The sequence below is a fragment of the Neofelis nebulosa genome, chromosome 2 (genome assembly GCF_028018385.1).
Source record: "Neofelis nebulosa isolate mNeoNeb1 chromosome 2, mNeoNeb1.pri, whole genome shotgun sequence".
In the NCBI taxonomy this organism is placed as follows: domain Eukaryota; kingdom Metazoa; phylum Chordata; class Mammalia; order Carnivora; family Felidae; genus Neofelis; species Neofelis nebulosa.
The window spans coordinates 168700254-168718700 of NC_080783.1; the positions used below are offsets into that span (position 1 = coordinate 168700254).

Here is an 18447-nt window from a genome sequence, read left to right on the forward strand (position 1 = left end):
CATGCAGGGGAGGGGCAAAGGGAGCGGGAGAGAAGCTCAGGCAGGCTCCATGTCTAACACGGAGCCCAACGTGGGGGCTTGATCTCACAACCCTCACAACCATGAGATCATGACCTGAGCCAAAATCTAGAGTCGGACTGAGCCAACCAGGTGCCCCAGTGCTAAATACTTTTGAAAATGTCTCAAGACCCAAACTGGGAAAATCTGATTTAGAACGATGTAGGCTAATGGGAATAGCAGAGTAAGGATCATAATTATATTTCCGTCAGCAGATAGAATTTTGGTGTGCGCTGAGTCTCCCTAACTTTTTTGTAGTCTTTACGGTCTGGTAATAAAAGAGCGTGTGCATTTCAGTAGTATGTTGTATTGCACATGGCGGTAGCTCCTGTGTTTTCTCAGGGGGCCCAGTTTCATAAGATTAGGGGAATCCTGCCAGCACATTCCTAACGTATCTTATTTGTATGTCCTTGTACCTGAAGAACCTGAGTCTCCTAGAGGTAAAGAGATACATTATAGCAGAACCTGTGTGGGTCTGGCGCTCTTTATAAATTCCACTCTGCTGCAGGTCTGACAGTGGCCCAGAGAGGTTTGTTATGCTAGAAGAGTGTTATTTTTCCTTTCAGAGCCCAACCTTTTCGTTTTCTAATAGCTATTCTTTAAGGGCACCAGTCAGAATATGTAAGTGCATTTAGATAACATGTATGCATTATATCAGTTTACATCATAGAAGTACCCCCACGCCCAACCTATGTCCTGGTATTTTCAGTTCAGAACTGGGGTTAGGCTACAGTGGCACCTGAACTGGTTCCATCCTCCATCATCATTATTATTCTTTAAAACTGGTTACATTGTTTTACCAAACAGACTTCATTTTATTTTACTATTTTTTTGAGAGAGAAAGGGAGTGAGCGTGCCTCCGGACTCCATTTTAAAGATGTTACTGAAAAGTTTACTGTACTTTGAACGTTTCTCTCCTTTGTGTGCATTTCCTCACTGCTTAGACTAGAGGTTTGTTGGAAAAGAAGTTTTGAGTATGTGCATTTGAGAAAGAAGAGTGAAAGGAAAAAGAAAAACAAGCACAAGGATGAGAGACATCCTACAGATGTGGAGCCTGGGTCTTGTCGTTACTCTGTGAGTCCTGTCACTTCTCGGAGCCAGTATTCATTTACTCATTAACTGTTGAGCATTTTTTGCGTGTCGAAACATTGCCGATACAATATAGAGAAAACTAACACAGCCTCTGCCTTCTTGGTTGTTTATGTTAAGAAGAAGGTGCTGACTGAGCAGCAGAGGTGGTGAGAAATGGTTGGATGTGTGACATACTTTGAAGCTAAAGCTGATAGAATTGGTGATGGTTTGGATGTGGGGTGTGATAGATACATCAAGGCCAACCTCTGGGGTTTCTACTCAGACGACGTGTTGAATAGTGGTGGCATTTACTGAGATGTTGAACACTGGGGAGGAGGGTGATGGTGTGTGGTGTCGCAGGAATCGAGTGTTGCTCTTTCTGTGAGCTTTAAATGCTTATTAGACTAAACAGAGATGTTGAAGAAGTAATTAAGATGGGAGTCAAAGAGAGAAGTTTGGAAATTGTCAACATGTAAACCACACAGCTGGTTGTGATTGCTTTGGCTGTGAGTGTGGAAAGAGAAAAGGTCAAGATCTGAGACCTGGGGCCCACCAACAATTTGGAGATAGGGAAATGGAGGCGGCTCCAACGTCTGAAAATGAGGATGCTAGAACCTGCCCTCTGTCTCTCTCTCAAAATTGTTACAGAAATTGTGTAAGATAATACGAATGAACACACACTGAAAATTATTTGCTCCTTAACCACATAAATAAATATAGGAGTTGGGGGAGTTAGGTAGGAAAATCATTTTCCCACTTGACTTTTCTTCTGAAAATCTGTTTGTATGGGATTGGGTGAGGTGTGTCTGAATCTGTATACAGCAGAGGATTGCAGTGTGTAGATTATGTAACTGAGGGAATGGGGATGGGGGTGTAGAGGCTGTTTGGGAAAGTTTACAAGAGGCTTACCACAAGATGCATACTTGGAATATAGTTATTTCTGTTTTTTGTCAGTTCAAAAAAAAAATACACAGCCAAAGGATCATGAACTATTTACTGTTAATGGGGTTCTAATAGTAAAAAAAATTAATGCTGATATTGACATATGTAGAGATACATGCATACAAACAATGCATGTGCGCTAAATATGAATTGGATACAGTTGGAGTTGTCTATTTTGTGAACCGATTCTGCTTGAGTTCTGGTCTTAGTAGGCTGTTTGAACTTGGCATCATCTCACTCTCTGCCCCTCCCTTCTCTTCATCTTCCCCTCAGTGGGAATGAGGCAGAGTTTCCTGAAAAGTGGGCTCTCTTCTGGGAAGACTCTGTGGCCATTTGCCAGTGTGTCATATAACTTATCCAGTCACATGGTGAAAGAGAAGACTTGCAAAAAGATGGGGGATAAAAACAGGAAAAACCAAGTGGGTCAGAGGAGAAAGAAGCAAGACCGAAGCAAATACAGGCAGAGGTTCATTTGGAACAGAGTTGGGGATAGGCACCTTCACTGTTCACTCAGTGACCGTTTTTTTCCTCTCTCCTTGGGTTATTTTCTTTGTGCCCACCTGCTGTTATCAGAATTGCAAGGGCTTTCCCCAGGTGTTTGGGTTATTGAGTAATAGAGAAGTGTAATTTTTCCCAGGCGTTACCTTCCAGAATGCCTGCTTGAGATGACATTGCAAAAACGCCCCTGGCTCAGTAGGTTAAGTATCCAGCTTTGGCTCAGGGCATGATCTTGCAGTTCATGAGTTCAAGCCCCACATCAGGCTCTGCGCTGGTGGTGGGGAGTCTACTTGGGATTCTCTCTCCCTCTCTATCTCTCTGCCCCTTCCCCATTTGTGCTCTCTGTCTTTCTAAATAAATAAATAAACTTAAAATAATTTTTAAAAATGCCACATTCTTCCCCATTTTTATGAGTACCTCTTTCATCTGATGTGATTAAACTGTAATCTTGGATTTTATTCCTATACTTGTGTCTATCTGATTTTAGGATGTGAGAGAGGACATATGTGAGAGACAGGGGTAGAGAATGTAAGTGATTGAATGATGGATGGATGGATGGATGAACGAATGCCTTTCTGAAGAATTTGGTGTATTAAATTATCTGCCCAGGAAAGAAGGCTTTCTGAGATGGATACTCTTAGATATATTTATAGAATTTGATAAGTGAAAGAACATGGAGATCATCTGATTTAGACTTTTCCATATATATATAAAAGCCCCTAGATGGAATAATTTTGCAAAAGTTGGAGACTTATTACACTCATTAACACATTGAAGGCCAAGTATTCTTATTATTAAAGATCCTGTTTAACTTTGCTTAAGTAGTATTTCCCCAATTTATTTCACTATGGGCCTCCACTTTTCTTCTTCCCACTTTCTGAGCAATATGTATATAGAACAGTTATCATTGCACAGAAATACAAGGTTTCAGAAAACAGTTTGGGAATGCTGATTTAGTCTAATCCTTACATTTATTTTGAGCTTGCCACTTCTCTGGTCTTTGCCCACGTGTATAATACAAGTAAGAGTAGGTTGAATGAATTAGTCAGTGATGTGATGCTATTCCTGGCTGTGACACTTCCTGGTTCAGGTAGATTCATTAACAAAATCAACATTTAAAAAATTATATCTGCTTCTGTATTAAGAAGGTTGTCAGGGCGCCTGAGTGGCTCAGTTGGTTAAGCGTCCAGCTCTTGATTTCGGCTTAGGTTATGATCTCACGGTTTGTGAGATTGAGCCCTGAGTCAGGCTCTGTGCTGACAGTGGAGACTGCTTGAGATTCTCTCTCTCCCTCTCCCTCTGCCCCTCTCCACTTTCTCTCTTTCTCAAAATAAATAAACATTTTTTAAAAAGTTGTCTTCCTTGTTCTTCACTATAGCTTTGGTATCTACTACAGTGCCTGATACATAGCAGCATCTCAGTAAGTATTATTGAACAGACATTTATCTTTCAGTTTCAGAGCACTGTGTCAGCTATGCCTTGAGGCTTAGAGAAGAGAAGATCTTGTTTTTGCCCTCTAGGAACTTGTAGTCAAGTTGATGACTTTTCTAAGAGTGTGAGATCTGCCAAGGAGAGAACCCAAGTTAGATTTTGATTGTGATCATCTGTAGGTTGTGGATATATTGGACACGATTTCTGAACCTGAGTCAGATGTGTGGACTAGAACATAAGTGGGTGTGTTATCATAACTTTCATGAGAAAAAGTGTCATTTAGAGTTGTGGTCATGGTAGCAACCACAGAGTTCTTTTATCCCTGACAGGGATTTCATGATACTACCAGCACTAGGAGATAAGAGCCAGTATTATTCCCATTTTGTTTTCGAATTCTTGCAAATTTGTATTCTCTTTTTCACATTTTTTTCTTTTAATGTATTTCTAATATGGTGCTTATACTTCTAGTCTCAATCAGGTCACAGACATTATTCATTCATCTATTTATTCCTTTTATCTGTTCCTTTATTTAGGTATAATTGGCAAATAACATTGCATTCATTTTAGGTGTACAGCATAATGATTTGAGATAGATAGGTAGATAGTGAAGTGATCACCCACACTAAGTTTAGTTTTAATATCCATCACCACACATAGTTATAAACTTTTTTCTTAAAATGAGAACTTTTAAGATTTATTTTCTTAACTTTTAAATATATGATACAGTATTGTTAACTATAGTCACAACACTGTATATTACATCCCCAGGAGTTACTTACCTTATAACTGGAAGTTTGTACCTTTTGGCCACCTTCAGTCCTTTTGCCTACCCCTCCTGCTTCTGACAGCCACCAAAAGCATCAATCTGTTGTTCTCTGAGTCTATGAGTTCAGTTTTTGTTTTCGTTATTGTTTTTAGATTCCACATATAAGTGAGATCACATAGTATTTGTCTTTCTCTGTCTGACATATTTCACTTAACGTGATTTGCTCAGGGAACATTCACGTTGTCACAAGTGACAGAATTTCCTTCTTTCGTATGACTGAATAATGTCTCACTGTATGTATGTGTATAAATATGTATATATCACATTTTTTTATCCATTAATTGATGGACACTTAGGTGGTTTCCATATCTTGGCTGTGGTAAATAATGCTGCAGTGAACATGTGGGGTTCATGTATCTTTTTGAGTTAATGTTTTTGTTTCCGTCTGATAAGAATCCAGAAGTGGACAGGGCACCTGGGTGGCTCAGCTGGTTAAGTGGCTGACTCTTGATTTCGGCTCAGGTCATGATCTCACAGTCTGTGAGATTGGGCCCTGTGTTGGGCTCTGTGCTGACGATGTGGAGTCCGCTTGGGATTCTCTCTCTCCCCGCCTCTGTCTCTATCCCTCTCCCACTTGCTCTCTCTGTCTCAAAATAAATAAATAAACATTTAAAAATTTTTAATAAAAGAACCCAGAAGCAGAATTGCTGGATCATATGGTAGTTTTATTTTTAATTTTTCAAGGAACCTTCATACTGTCTTCCATAGTGGCTGCACCACATTACATTCCCATCAACAGTGTACAAGGATTCCTTTTTCTCCACATCCTCATCAACACAGATTTCTCATCTCTTTGATAATTGCCATCCTAACAGGTGTGAAGTGATATCCCATTGTGGTTTTGATTTGTATTTCTCTGATTAGTGATATTTAGTACCTTTTCATACCATTTGACCATCTGTATGTCTTGTTTGGGAAAATGTCTATTCAGATCCTCTGCCCACTTTGTAATTGGATTGTTTGGGTTTTGGGTTTTTTGTTGTTTTGTTTTGTTTTGCTTTTCGCTATTGAGTTGTATGAGTTCTTTGTATATTTTGGATATTAATCTCTTATTAGATACACAATTTGCAAATATTTTCTTCTATTCAGTAAATTGCCTTTTCATTTTGTTGGTTTCCATTGCTGTCCAAGCCATTTAGTTTGATGTAGTCCCACTTGTTTATTTTTGCTTTTGTTGCCTTTGCTTTTGGTAGCAGATTTTAAAAAATCATCTCCAAGACTGATGTCACAGAGCTTACTGCCTTTGTTTCTTTCTAGGAGTTTTATGGTTTCAGGTCTTCTGTTCAAGTCTTTAATCCACTTTGAGTTGTTTTTTGTGTGTGGTGTAAGTGTGGTCCAGTTTCCTTCTTTTTACATGTGGCTGTCTGGTTTTCCCAGCACCATTTATTGGGCCTATTTTATAAATAAAGGACTTGGGGCTCAGAGATTTAGGAACATGTCTAAATTGACATATATCCTGAGTGAAGAGCCAGAATTAGGACCAGGTGTGTGATTTTAAATTTTGTATCCTTAACCCCTTCCTATCTTCCCATTCAGTCTTGGTCTCTTTCATTATCCCATTCATATTAGAAGCTCTGAACCTTATTTAGGTTCAGAAGATGTGCACGTTTCCAGAAAGGGTTAAGAAAAAGGTGCAAAATTCATATGCTCGCCTTTTGGGAAGAAGCTTCTACACAGCACTTTGTTCATACCCCGTTGGACAGAACTTACACGGTTTCATCCTGCAGTAAAGGGAGGTCATCAGGTTTAGTCTTCGTTGTGAGTACCCATGTGCACAGCTGAGAATTATTGAAGAAAGGGAGAAAGGATAGGGGCATACAAGTAGCAGTTTCTGCCATCCCCTCTTCACTGGGGGATCTGTTGCCCATCTCCTCCCATCTTTGACCGTTGGTCAGTAGATCATCCTTTTCCCCTCTCACACCTTAACCTTCATCCTTTTAATCCTTTCCTCCTCATTATCATTTCAATGTTCTGAAGTCTCTCTTAACATGATATGACACAAAACAGCAACCAGTCTGTGAATAAAGGCACTTTGTCCCCCACCCCCAGTGTTCATGTTTTATCCCTAGATCCTCGTACAGGGCATAGTGCATAGGAGTTTTTCCAATAGTTGAGAAACTAAATGAATGAGTGAGGAGCTGAAACTTTGTTCTTAGCTTTTATCAGCCAGTGAACAGGGAAATGCTGGTCAGTTTTTCTGTGGCAAAAATAGTAAGACTGATTTTACTGATGAAAGTGCCAAGACGGTAAAACATATTGGCTGTTCTGATTTTGCCATTTACTGGCTACACGGACATTTGGCAAATCATGTAGTCTCTATGAGCCTGTTTCCTCACTCACCTGAAGAAATGAAGGCTCCCTGACCTCCCTCACAAGGTTGTTGCTATGATGAAATGAGAAAACTGCAGTAGAGAATGTATCTTAATACTATTTTCACTTTCTGTGTTGATTTTTAAGATCAAGGAACATCTTTACTTCTTTTTTTTTTTTTTTTATTTCTCTAGAGTGATTTGTAATTTTTAAATGCCTTCACATAGTGGAATATTATTCAGCCATAAAAACAAATGAAGTATTAGTACATGATACAACATGGATGAGCCTTGAAAGCATGTTAGGTGTGGGGCATCTGGGTGGCTCAGTTGGTTAAGCGCCTGACTTCGGCTCAGGTCATGATCTCGCAGCTCGTGGGTTTGAGCCCTGTGTTGGGCTCTGTGCTGACAGCTTGGAGCCTGGAGCCTACTTCTGATTCTGTCTCCTTTTCTCTCTGCTCCTCCCCCTCCCCTACTCGTGCGCTCTCTCTCTCTCTCGCTCTCTCTCTCTCAAATAAATAAACATTAAAAATTAAAAAAAAGAAAAGAAAATATGTTAGGTGAAGTAAGACAGTATTGAATCACGTATTGTGTGATTTCATTTATATGAAATGTTCAGAATAGACAGATTAATGATCGCCAGAGGACGTGATAGGGAGAGTGGAGAGTAGCCACTAATGGGAATGGGGTTGTTTTTGGGGGTGATGAAAATGTTCTAGAATTAGGTATTAGGGATGGTTGTAAAACTTCATGAATATACTAAAAACCTTTGAATTATACACTTTAAAACAATAAATAAAAATATTTAAATGCTTTCACAGGGCAATATAAGAGAATATTTTAAAACTTTGTAGTTTCGTTTCACAGTTTATCACTAATTCTTCTGTAACAGAAATCAACATTTGGTTCATACCTACTATGAACTTGTGTTTTTTCACTTGATGGCCTAATTGAATTCATTTGATATACTACATTTGATTATATTATTTCCATCTTAGGCAACTTCCAGCACACTGAGAAATCTCAGAGTATGTTTTTCCTTATGAGAAAGAAGAATTAGCTCTGGGCTCCTTCATGGGTACTGTGGTGGGGGGGAAGATATAAGAATACAAAGCTTAATTGTTTTTCACAATTCACTTAGGCATATAACTGCACATTTAATGTTATAAACATTTTTTATTTTATTTTATTTTATTTTATTTTATTTATTTTATAAACATTTTTTAAATGCAAAGTGGTAGGGATGGCTAGCTGGCTTAGTTGGAATAGCCTGTGACTCTTGATCTTGGGGTCATGGGTTTTGAGCATCATGTTGGGTGTAAAGGTTACTTAAATAAATAAAACAAAGTTTAAATGCAAACTGGTATACTGTGTTCACATAGACTGGGTGAGTACTTCTGGAGGGAAGTGGGGATGGTCAGGGAAGGCATCCTGAAAAAGGAAGTGTTTAAGCATTCCTTCCACAAGCAATTATTGACTGCTGTACCCTAAGGATTGTTGTTTGGTGCTACATATAGCTTGATAGCAGCTACAGTCCCTGCTCTCAGGGAGCTCAAGGACAGTGGAGAAGACACAGTTCTGTAGATAATTTCAAAGCAGGATCATAAAGCCTGCTGTAAAAGTAAGCACAGGATGCTGTGATGCCTAGACTTGGCAGATGGATCATGTCAGGGAAGCTGCCTGCATAACTCAGCACATTTGGAGTCCAGGTACAAATGGTGTTAAGCCACGAAAGGTTAGATCACAAGTAGCCTTGAAGTCCATCTTTCCTAAGACAGTAGGAAGAAGAAAGCATAAGATTTTTAGATTTGTAGTTTAGAAATCTGACTGGCTGCATTGTGGAGACAGGAATAGAGGAAATGAGAAGGAAGATGAGAACTTTTCAGGAGACTGTTGCCCTAATTTGAGAAAGAAATCAGAATGATGGGGAGAAATGGAGGAAGACAAAGCAGTTACAGTGATTCGGGCTTACCAGTTGGACATGTGAGCCATCTGTGACTCCCAGTGTCCTCTGTGCACCACACTGTTGTCCCACCCATCTCGGTCTAAACCCCGCCTACCTCCACCGTCTTGTCTCCTGCCTCTCTGCATGAATACGTGCAAGTCTCCTGCTGCCTGTCCCTGAAGCAGGCCTGCTGCCTGTGATCACACTTTTATCTTCACCTTGAATGGAGCTCCCTTCTCTTTACCTGTCCAGATCTCTGGCTTAGAAAGCCTGTGAAATCATTCTGTGTTAGGATGGTCTCTTCCTCCTCTGAAGTCATAATACTTAGTATCTCTGTCACTCATTAGCAAATAATTGCATTTTGCCTTGTCACATCTCTTAATTGCTTTTAGTCGTTAGTAACTCCTGAAGTGTTTTAAAATTACAAGCAGGCAAAAAGAAAACAAATAAATAAGATTACAGCAGGCAGAATGACATATTGACATGAAGACTTAAATAATGGAATAGGAATCAGCTCTCCTGAATCCCAGTCTGAACCTCAACTCCCTGTGTAACCTGGGGGAATTACTCCCTTCCCCCCCCCCCCATTAGAGTAGTAACACATAGTTATCAGAGAACACTTGGAAAATCTGAAAAGGGTTGTAGGACGAACTAATCCCTAATCCACAAGCACCTAAAATAATCACTGTTAACACAGGTAATTTTTCTTACTGTGTCCTTCCCATTCTCCATTTTTTTTCTTTTTCTAGCATTATATGCATGTGTCTGTGCAACATAGCTGGGGCATCCTCTACGTGCTACTTTGTAACCTGCTTTTTTTTATTACTGTATTGCAGGGTTGCTGAATCCAAACACAAGGATTTTTATTAAAAAAAAATTTTTTTTAACGTTTATTTATTTTTGAGACAGAGAGAGACAAAGCATGAACAGGGGAGGGTCAGAGAGAAGGAGATACAGAATCTGAAACAGGCTCCAGGCTCTGAGCTGTCAGCACAGAGCCCGACGCGGGGCTTGAACTCACGGACCGCGAGATCATGACCTGAGCCGAAGTCGGCTGCTTAACCGACTGAGCCACCCAGGCACCCCGCAAACACAAGGATTTTTAAATACAAGTTGACACGTGGGGCCAAATTGTCCTCCAGGAAGGTTGCACCAAAAGCAGAATAGTGGTTATCTCTGAGGAGTAGGGAGAAGAATTCTTGCTTTTCAGTATATCGGTCTGTATACTGAATGTGTATTTTTATTAACATGAGTCTAAATAACTTTTATAGTTTGAACATGACAGTAATTTATACCTCTACTTAATTCAGGCTTGAATCTACATTTAAAAACTACATAACCTTTACTGATCAGATGGATTAAAAAATGGCATCCTGTTATTTTATTTTGAGTATTGGTGAAATGTGACCTTTTCACCATGATCATTTGTCACTTTTTCTTTAGACCTTTCATGAGTCACTTAGTATCTTTAGGCCTTAGTTTGCTTATTAGTAAAAATAAGAGGAACGATATTTAAAATTATTATGAGGATTAATGGAAACCATGTATTGAAGATGCTTTGTAAGCTATAAGAAGCATATAATTGTATTTATCATTTGTGTGTGTATTGATTTTGATATACATTGTGTGTATATCATTTTGTGTCTTTGATTACTTAATGATTATGAACAGTTAGGCCAGCTTTGCTTTTTTGCATTCATTTGGAGAAAGTGTAATATTTATTTTCATGCAATGTACAATTCATGACATGTGGCATCTGAGGACTTGGTCTGTGCTATAGCTCTGCTATTTATTAGCTATGTGTACAGATGTCATAGTGCATGGACACACACAGTTCTTTTGGCCAAGATCAGCAGTGTTCAGGGAACACCTAGCTGGACACACATCAGAGAGTTCTGTGAGCTGATAAAACATTCATGCAAGCTCTTGAAGATTATCTGTTTAAATGGATGATAGTACAAGGGACCTTGTTTGTGGAAATTCCACTAACTGGATTATCTCCCGCCTTATTCCACCCTGCATGGTTTTGTGAAATGAAAATTGGCCAAAATCATAATCCTAAGGCCTGGGAAGTATCAAAGGCAGATAAATTTCCATACGACATGATTTTTGTGAATTCTATATATAGCTCTCTGGAAACATGGGTACCTTATGTCTTTCATTTATCCAAAACACTGAATTATGGATAATAGGGAAACAGGGCTGTGTAAACAACTCCACTGAGTAATAGATGACCTCCCCACCTCCTATTTCTGACTGTTTCCTTTTATCCAAGGACAAGATGTTACAAAAATAATTCAGAGTGGCTCCCGAGGGTAGCCCTGCGAACTCCTCCCTCGGACTGTACTCGCAGAGGAGGATGAATCACCACAGCAGAATGTTGATTCCCCCAGTGCTGTTAGTAAATGTCCCAGCCAGGCTCTTAAACTGTGAGGACACAAGCAATGGGAAAGTTTTTTCTGACTCATTCATAGTGTAATTCGCAGAAGAAACCCTCTAGCTTCTCATTTTATTTTTTAAAGTGTGTGTGTGTGTGTGTGTGTGTGTGTGTGTGTGTGTGCGCGTGTTTGTAAGGTGAGGTTAAAGTATGGATCTCCCAAATGAATATTCAAACTAGCTCTTACCAGTAGCAATATTTGGGGCTATTTTGTCAGTTTTTGTGGTCCTGGATGTTCACACTGGGGGAAGACGGATGGAGAACCTCAGTGTCCAGTGCCTGTCTATCCATGAAAGACTAGTTGATTCATTCAAAGTATTTTAGGGGCTCCTGGGTGGCTCAGTCGGGTAAGTGTCGAACTCTTGATTTCAACTCGGGTCATGATCTTATGGTTTGTGGGTTCGAGCCCCATGTTGGGCTCTGTGTTGACAGCATGGAGCCTGCTTGGGATATTCTCTCTCTCTCTCTCTCTCTCTCTCTTTCTCTCTCTGCCCCTCTCCCCTGCTTGTGTGCACTTTCTATCTAAAAAATAAATAATAATAATAAAAGTATTTTAAAACAATATTATTTTCCACAGTGACCTTCAGGTGTCCCCATGCCTTTTTTCATCACTCCTTCTGTCTGAGACCCCACTCCCGACAGAACACACATTCATGTACCAGGGGACTTTCTTGCTTCAGAGGAATTCATCTGAGTCTGGGGATTCATGGGCAGTGTCTCCTCAGAGGAAAGTCCAGACTTTAGTTGGCATTTGTGGTCCACTGTAAATTGACCTCAGCTTTCTCTCTTTCCTCATTTCTTTTTGATTTACACAGACCTTCTCTTTACCCTCCAAAGGGGGACTCCCCCTTTCCTTCTGCTGCTGTTTCTTCTTGTTTCTGTTATTCGGAGTGTTCCCTTTAGTCAGCTTTCATTCTCTTCCTGTTTTCAGCTTCCCCATCCCTAAAGGCCCAGTTCAAATCCCACCTCTGCCATAATGGTCATACTATTACATGACTGTTGTGGGCCAGCTGTTCTACTAGGCCTGTATATATTATTTTTCACCGAGTTTAAAACAATCCTGAGAAATAATTACTATTATCCTTATTTACAAATGAGGAAACAATCACAGAAAGTTAAAAAGTGACCTGAACCAAGCTACTAAGTGGCAGGGCCAATGTTCTGACTCAGGTCTTCTTTCTTCTTCCTCCTTCCTCCTTCCTCCTTCCTCCTTCCTCCCCTCTCCTCCTCCCCCCACCTCCCCCCTCCTCCTCCCCCCTCCTCCTCCGGATTGGACTAACTACACCAGCTCCCACCTCACACCTTCTCTGAACATGCTCTTTTGCCTTGGTTGGGTATGTCTTGTGTTTGGCAATCAATCATGTGTTATTTCCTTGTCACAGTCTTGGGTTGCTAGCTCTTCTTTGATGATGCATCTTTTCTTGCATTCTTTGCGTCCCACAGAGCTCTGGTTCATAGGCTTTTCATGATGAATTTTGCTTGTTTATAATAACTTAATGAATGATGTCTAGGAGTGAGTTACTCCTCCTAGTTGTTAACGTTTACATTTTTCTAGTTTAATTAGTCGTCAGCATCCTACCATAATATTTACAGTAGTCTTAGTGTATTATCTTACCCTCCTGTCTTTCTACATGTTTATTCTCTTGAAAGGAGGGACAAAAGAAGCTCCATAGCTGGAGTATGTACTACTCCTCCACCTTTCCTGCAGGAAAATTAAATGTAATGAATGAAGACCAGGCATTCCACTGAATTTGCAGTGAGATGGATAACAGTTTGGTTAAATTCAATTGTTGTCTGTTAGGCAAGGGCTTTTTGATAAAAGAATTATGGGTCTAGAATCATGCTGTGGATGTATTTGGGACAAGAGTGCAAAAAAGTGCTTCACCGAGGGTCTGCCTTCTTAGGTGCCAAGTATGAAGTGAGCATTTATCTTGAGGAAAGAGAGCTGTATCTGTTTACCTTTTTCGGTTCGTTGGTAGAAAACTATAATTAAAGTTGATACAAAGGAGTCCTAACCTAATCCATGGAATATACCATCTGTCATCTAAACCTGCAAAACCTGCCTAGCTCCCCCTCCCCAGAAATTCCCATTGGTGGCCATACACTGAATTCTTCTGTCCATCCACAATGGTTATCAACATGAAATACATTGAAAAATTTTGCACAGATGAGAAGTAAACAATGGATTTTGAATTCCTTAGGCTCTTGCAAGGCATCACTTTACTGTGATTGTGAAGTTAGAAACTGGGGACTGTGGGAATAAGTTATGAGTTTATGAATAAATCATGGGTTTTAAGAAGAGTGGTTATTGGCAGAATTGAAAGCATGGATCTTCTGTGCTCTGTGGGTTTAGTTTCTGTGTTTTCTCAATCTCCGGCATCATTGTGGAGATTTAGAAGGTAACCCGACTGAAGAGCTTCCTGGGAGAAGAAACTATTGTGAAAGGAAGACTCTGAGTGGATTGCACAGTGGATCTCAGTGTAGCTGTCTGGGTTGAAACTTCATAGGCTGCACACTGTGGGAAAAGAGGAGTGATCTTCTGGTAGTCAGAGGAATTTCAGAGAAATACATTTCAGTGTTTTAATGTCAGCTAGGGAAGGAAGGTATACACATTGAATATAAGCAGTGAATATAAAATACATTTTATGGAGCACCTGGGTGGCTCAGTTGGTGAAGCATCTGACTTCAGCTCAGGTCATGATCTCACAGCTTATTATTATTATTATTATTAATTATTATTAATTTTATTATTTAATTTTCTTATTGGTAATCTTGTTGAGTCCTTTAAACAAGTGTTTTTCAGACTGGTTTGTTATTCATTAGTGGACTATGAAATTTATTTTGAGGGTCTTGTTTAGCATTTAAAAAATGTATTAAATGAAGAAAATAGCATAGAATAGAAAATAGAATGAATTGCATACAGTAAGGTATCCTTCTGTGAAACTAATTTTTTGTCACACACACACATACACACACATATACTGTAAAATATATTTTTTACTATGCATCATGGTCAAAAAGGTTTGGAAAGATGTTGGAAAGCATGGCTATTGGCACAGGTTCCTAGGATATCAGATAGTGAGGTATAACTCTTCTAGATACTCAACTGGGGCAGACCAGGGAGTTGAATGAGAGGTGGCTTAGAGCTCTGCAGTGTTGACCTAGTGATCAAGTCTGCTGCCTTGATGAGGACAAAGTACACTACTCATTGTACAAATATGGTCCACTGAGGAGCTCTGCCTGCCATTTCAGACTTGGCTGGCAGACTATTTCAAAACTAAACATAAAAATTGGTTCTAGTTTCTTGGTTGGGGAGAGGTGCATGGGACCATTTTTCTTGAGATTTCTTTTTATTTTTCTCCCCTGACTTCCCCTAGCTGAGTTCACTGGGAGTATAGACTGGAGTGGACACTTGCTGTTTGGGGGATTGTCTAGCATCTGAACTCTCTTTGTTTCTAGAGTGATCATCTGTTGTTGCTGTCGAAGTTGAAGGAAATGCAGACACATGACTGGATGAACTTGGTTCACCTCTTGGGTCCCTGTGTCCCAGGATATTGAATCTGGAGGGGACAGTACGGACACATAGGGGCGGCTTGAGTTCACCTCTTGGATCCCTGTGTTCCAGGACGTTGAATCTGGAGGGGATGGTACAGACACGTAGGGGCAGCTTAAGATCATTCAAGAGAGCAGCAGAGCTAGGAGTCCAGTTGTGCTAATGTCTGATGAACAGTGGTAGCTGTCCTAGAATGGTGTCCTTATCAGACTTCTCTGTGCTCTTAATTCATTTTTATCTTTCTCTTAATTCATTTTTATCCTAAGGTAAGCAGAACTGGTTTCTGTCGTTTGCATCCAAGAATGCTGAGTGGTTAAAGAATTACAGGAGAAAATGTTAGATGGTTTTTTGCCCTGAAAGAGCTTAGTACATAACAGAGAGAGGGGGTAGGTTAATACGCAGTGACACACAAATAAATTAGTAAAAATTAGCGAGGGGTGGGGGGATTCACTCTTGTTTCCTGTGTACTCCATTAAATTATGGTTTCCTGCAAGCTTTGTCAGATGCCATTATCAACAAAAGGTTGTTGAAGCATGTCATCTTGGAAATACAAATCAATGAAAAATTAGCTGTGTTAGGGTGTGGCGTAATATGCTTTCAAACATTCTGTTCTTTAAGGAACCGCAGAGGTCATCTAGTATTTTTTTTTTTTTTTATTACACACTATTTGAGCTCAGAAAGCTTTAGAGGCTTAAGACCAGGCAGGTTCTGGCAGAACTAGGCTGGAACTAGGGCCTCCTTCTCTGGGGGGTTTCTCTTGTTGCCCGAGGGAGGAAGCTGGCACACAGACTGTCCTCAAACGGACCCTCCTCCACCTTTCCACGCTGTCTACCTCCTTCCTATCTGCCCCTCCTGGTCTGCATATTCCTTCTTATACACCCGCCCTCATGATTTTCCTTGCTCCTGGTCCTTTTCCAGAAGAACTGCATACTTCCTTTCTATCTTTGAAAATCTTCTGTCTTCCTCAAGGCTGGGAACAGATTCCACTCTCCCTGATTACCTCACAGCCCTCTCTTCTTGACTCCTGTTGTTCCTACTGTCTGTGTCTCAGCATCCCCTCCACGTCTGCTTTCTTGAGGTCCCCGGGTGTCTTTTTCTCTTGCCAGCTATTAACAGACCAAGGTTTTGGTGAGCTTAGATTTTAATCCTAGTACTTCTTTAGATTCCACCAAAGCCCCATGCCTTGACCAAGGAAATGTGGCACAGTGAGAAAGGGCCGTGAAGCTGGAGGCCGAGAAATGAGTGTGAGCCCCGTCTGGCCATGCACTGGCTTCTCGAATGTGGGAACGTCTGAAGCTGAATCTTCTCATTTGCGAAAGGGGCTGTGAGCCTCAAATGTGGTTATAGATGTGAAAGCCATTTTAAAATATAAAGTACCATATAAATGCAAGGTTTTATTGCGATGGTACAAGTGCTTAATATGTATTTTAGGAATGAGTGGTTGAACAGCACATAAGGTGAAGACAAGCCATTCTTCCCACCATGTTTGGAGTGTCCACTTCTGCCACCATAGTCCTGACCCCGAGATTCTGTGTTCTCTAATAACATTATAGATGTATTAGTGGAAAAAGAAGAAAGAGTAGCAAAGCATCTTGATACTATGTGGCTTTTAGGAAAATACTTATTGACGTTAATTAGGCCAAGTACTGTATTTACTTTGATCAGAAATTGTCTCTCAGGGAAAGCAGGCTCGTTGGGAGCAGTGCAGAGAGCCCTGACCCATTGAGTTGGCATTGATTGTTTGATCATCCCTGGAAGTTTATTGTAAATGAAGCAGCACTTACGGTTCTGGGGTATTCCTGGAAATGCTATAGTTAGAAGTGAGTTATTCTGTGTGGCAGGAATGGCATATAGAAAAGCCATCATTCTGACTTGCTGACAGGGAAAAATAGCAGGTTTTGTATTTATATTGTGTCGTCCTTTTGGCTGGAATCCATCAGCTCTGCCCAGTATCTTGTGATGCTTTCATCAGACAGTTGTTCTGGGTCTCGGCAAGGCAGGGGGTACCGGGTGCACCCGATACAAGTCCCTTCCAAAGTTCTTGTGTGTGTGTGCAGAGTTCCTAGTGGGGAACTCTGGAAGGGAAGCAGAGATGCTCTCCCTGCCTCTGTGTGTGTCTTAGGCCTCAAGGAGGTTCTGTGCATGTGTGAGCTGGGCCCTAGTTAGCAGCCACCAGAACTTTCCTCTCCATACCTGAGGTAGTGGTGCTGGAGCAGTGTTTAGCTGTGGGCTTTGGTGCAGCAAGGCCTGAGCACTTGGATGGTTTTTTCAGTGACCATTTCTTCAGTCTCTGGAGGGAAAGCCCTAGAATGAGTTCAGTCTCCCAGGTGGATGTTAAGCTGTGAGAAATACTGAAAAGCCAGAGAAGACCATGGTGTTGGTGATAGGGGGCATTTTAAAGCAGGCTCTGTCATTCCCCCTGCCGCCCTGTGGAAAGAGCAGGGTCCTTGGAATCAGGAGTCCTGTGTTTGACTTTCGGCACTCCCACTGACTGGCCTCAAACCTCTCCTGCTTTTTATGAGAATTAAGTGCAAGTGCCATTGATGCAGGAGTTGTTGCAGAGGCTCAGTGTATACTGGAGTTCCCTCTCCTCGACTGGAACTGTGTTCCATCAATATGTAATCAGTTTAGCAGGAATTATGGCCAAAATATGAATGCTTGCTGCCTGCTAAACTCTGCCTGAGGCAGAGTTTATATGCATTAACTTATATAACCCTTAACAGCTCTATGAGACACATGCCATTCCCTGCCTCCCGCCATAACTGAGAACATTGAGGTTTAGGGATGTTAAGTAGCTTGCCTAAGGTTACAATAGCTAGTAGGTGAGGAAGGCAGGATTTGGACTCAGGTAGGGATGATCCAGCTCACTCTCCTAACTGCTCTGCTAGATTTGTGAAATGGAACTTGATTAATGATAAGGCTTTTGTTCAGAATGCCTATTTATTCTGTTGTCCTTCTCGCAAGCTCACAACTCACTTGAGTCCTTTGCCATAAAGCCTACATTACATTGTTTTACCACCTCACACCTTTCGGAGCACTTTCACATCAACAACTGCACTTGAAAAAGGTGTTGTTATAGGAGCTTGATGAAGACTTTTTCTTTTTTTTTTTTTTAATTTTTTCTTAACGTTTATTTATTTTTGAGACAGAGAGAGACAGAGCGTGAATGGGGGAGGGGCAGAGAAAGAGGGAGACACAGAATCAGAAGCAGGCTCCAGGCTCCGAGCCATCAGCCCAGAGCCCAACGCGGGGCTCGAACTCACGGACCGCGAGATCGTGACCTGAGCTGAAGTCGGACGCTCAACCGACTGAGCCACCCAGGCGCCCCTGATGAAGACTTTTTCAAAAATTTTTCTGATTCGTTAGGAGGGATGTTTC

General features: G+C 40.8%; 1 protein-coding gene across 1 annotated transcript in view; it reads left to right on the forward strand.

Annotated features, from left to right (window-relative positions):
• The window catches only part of JAK1 (Janus kinase 1), a 128263-nt gene that overhangs the window by 54875 nt on the left and 54941 nt on the right, over positions 1-18447 (forward strand). The gene's annotated exons all lie outside the window — the stretch shown is intronic.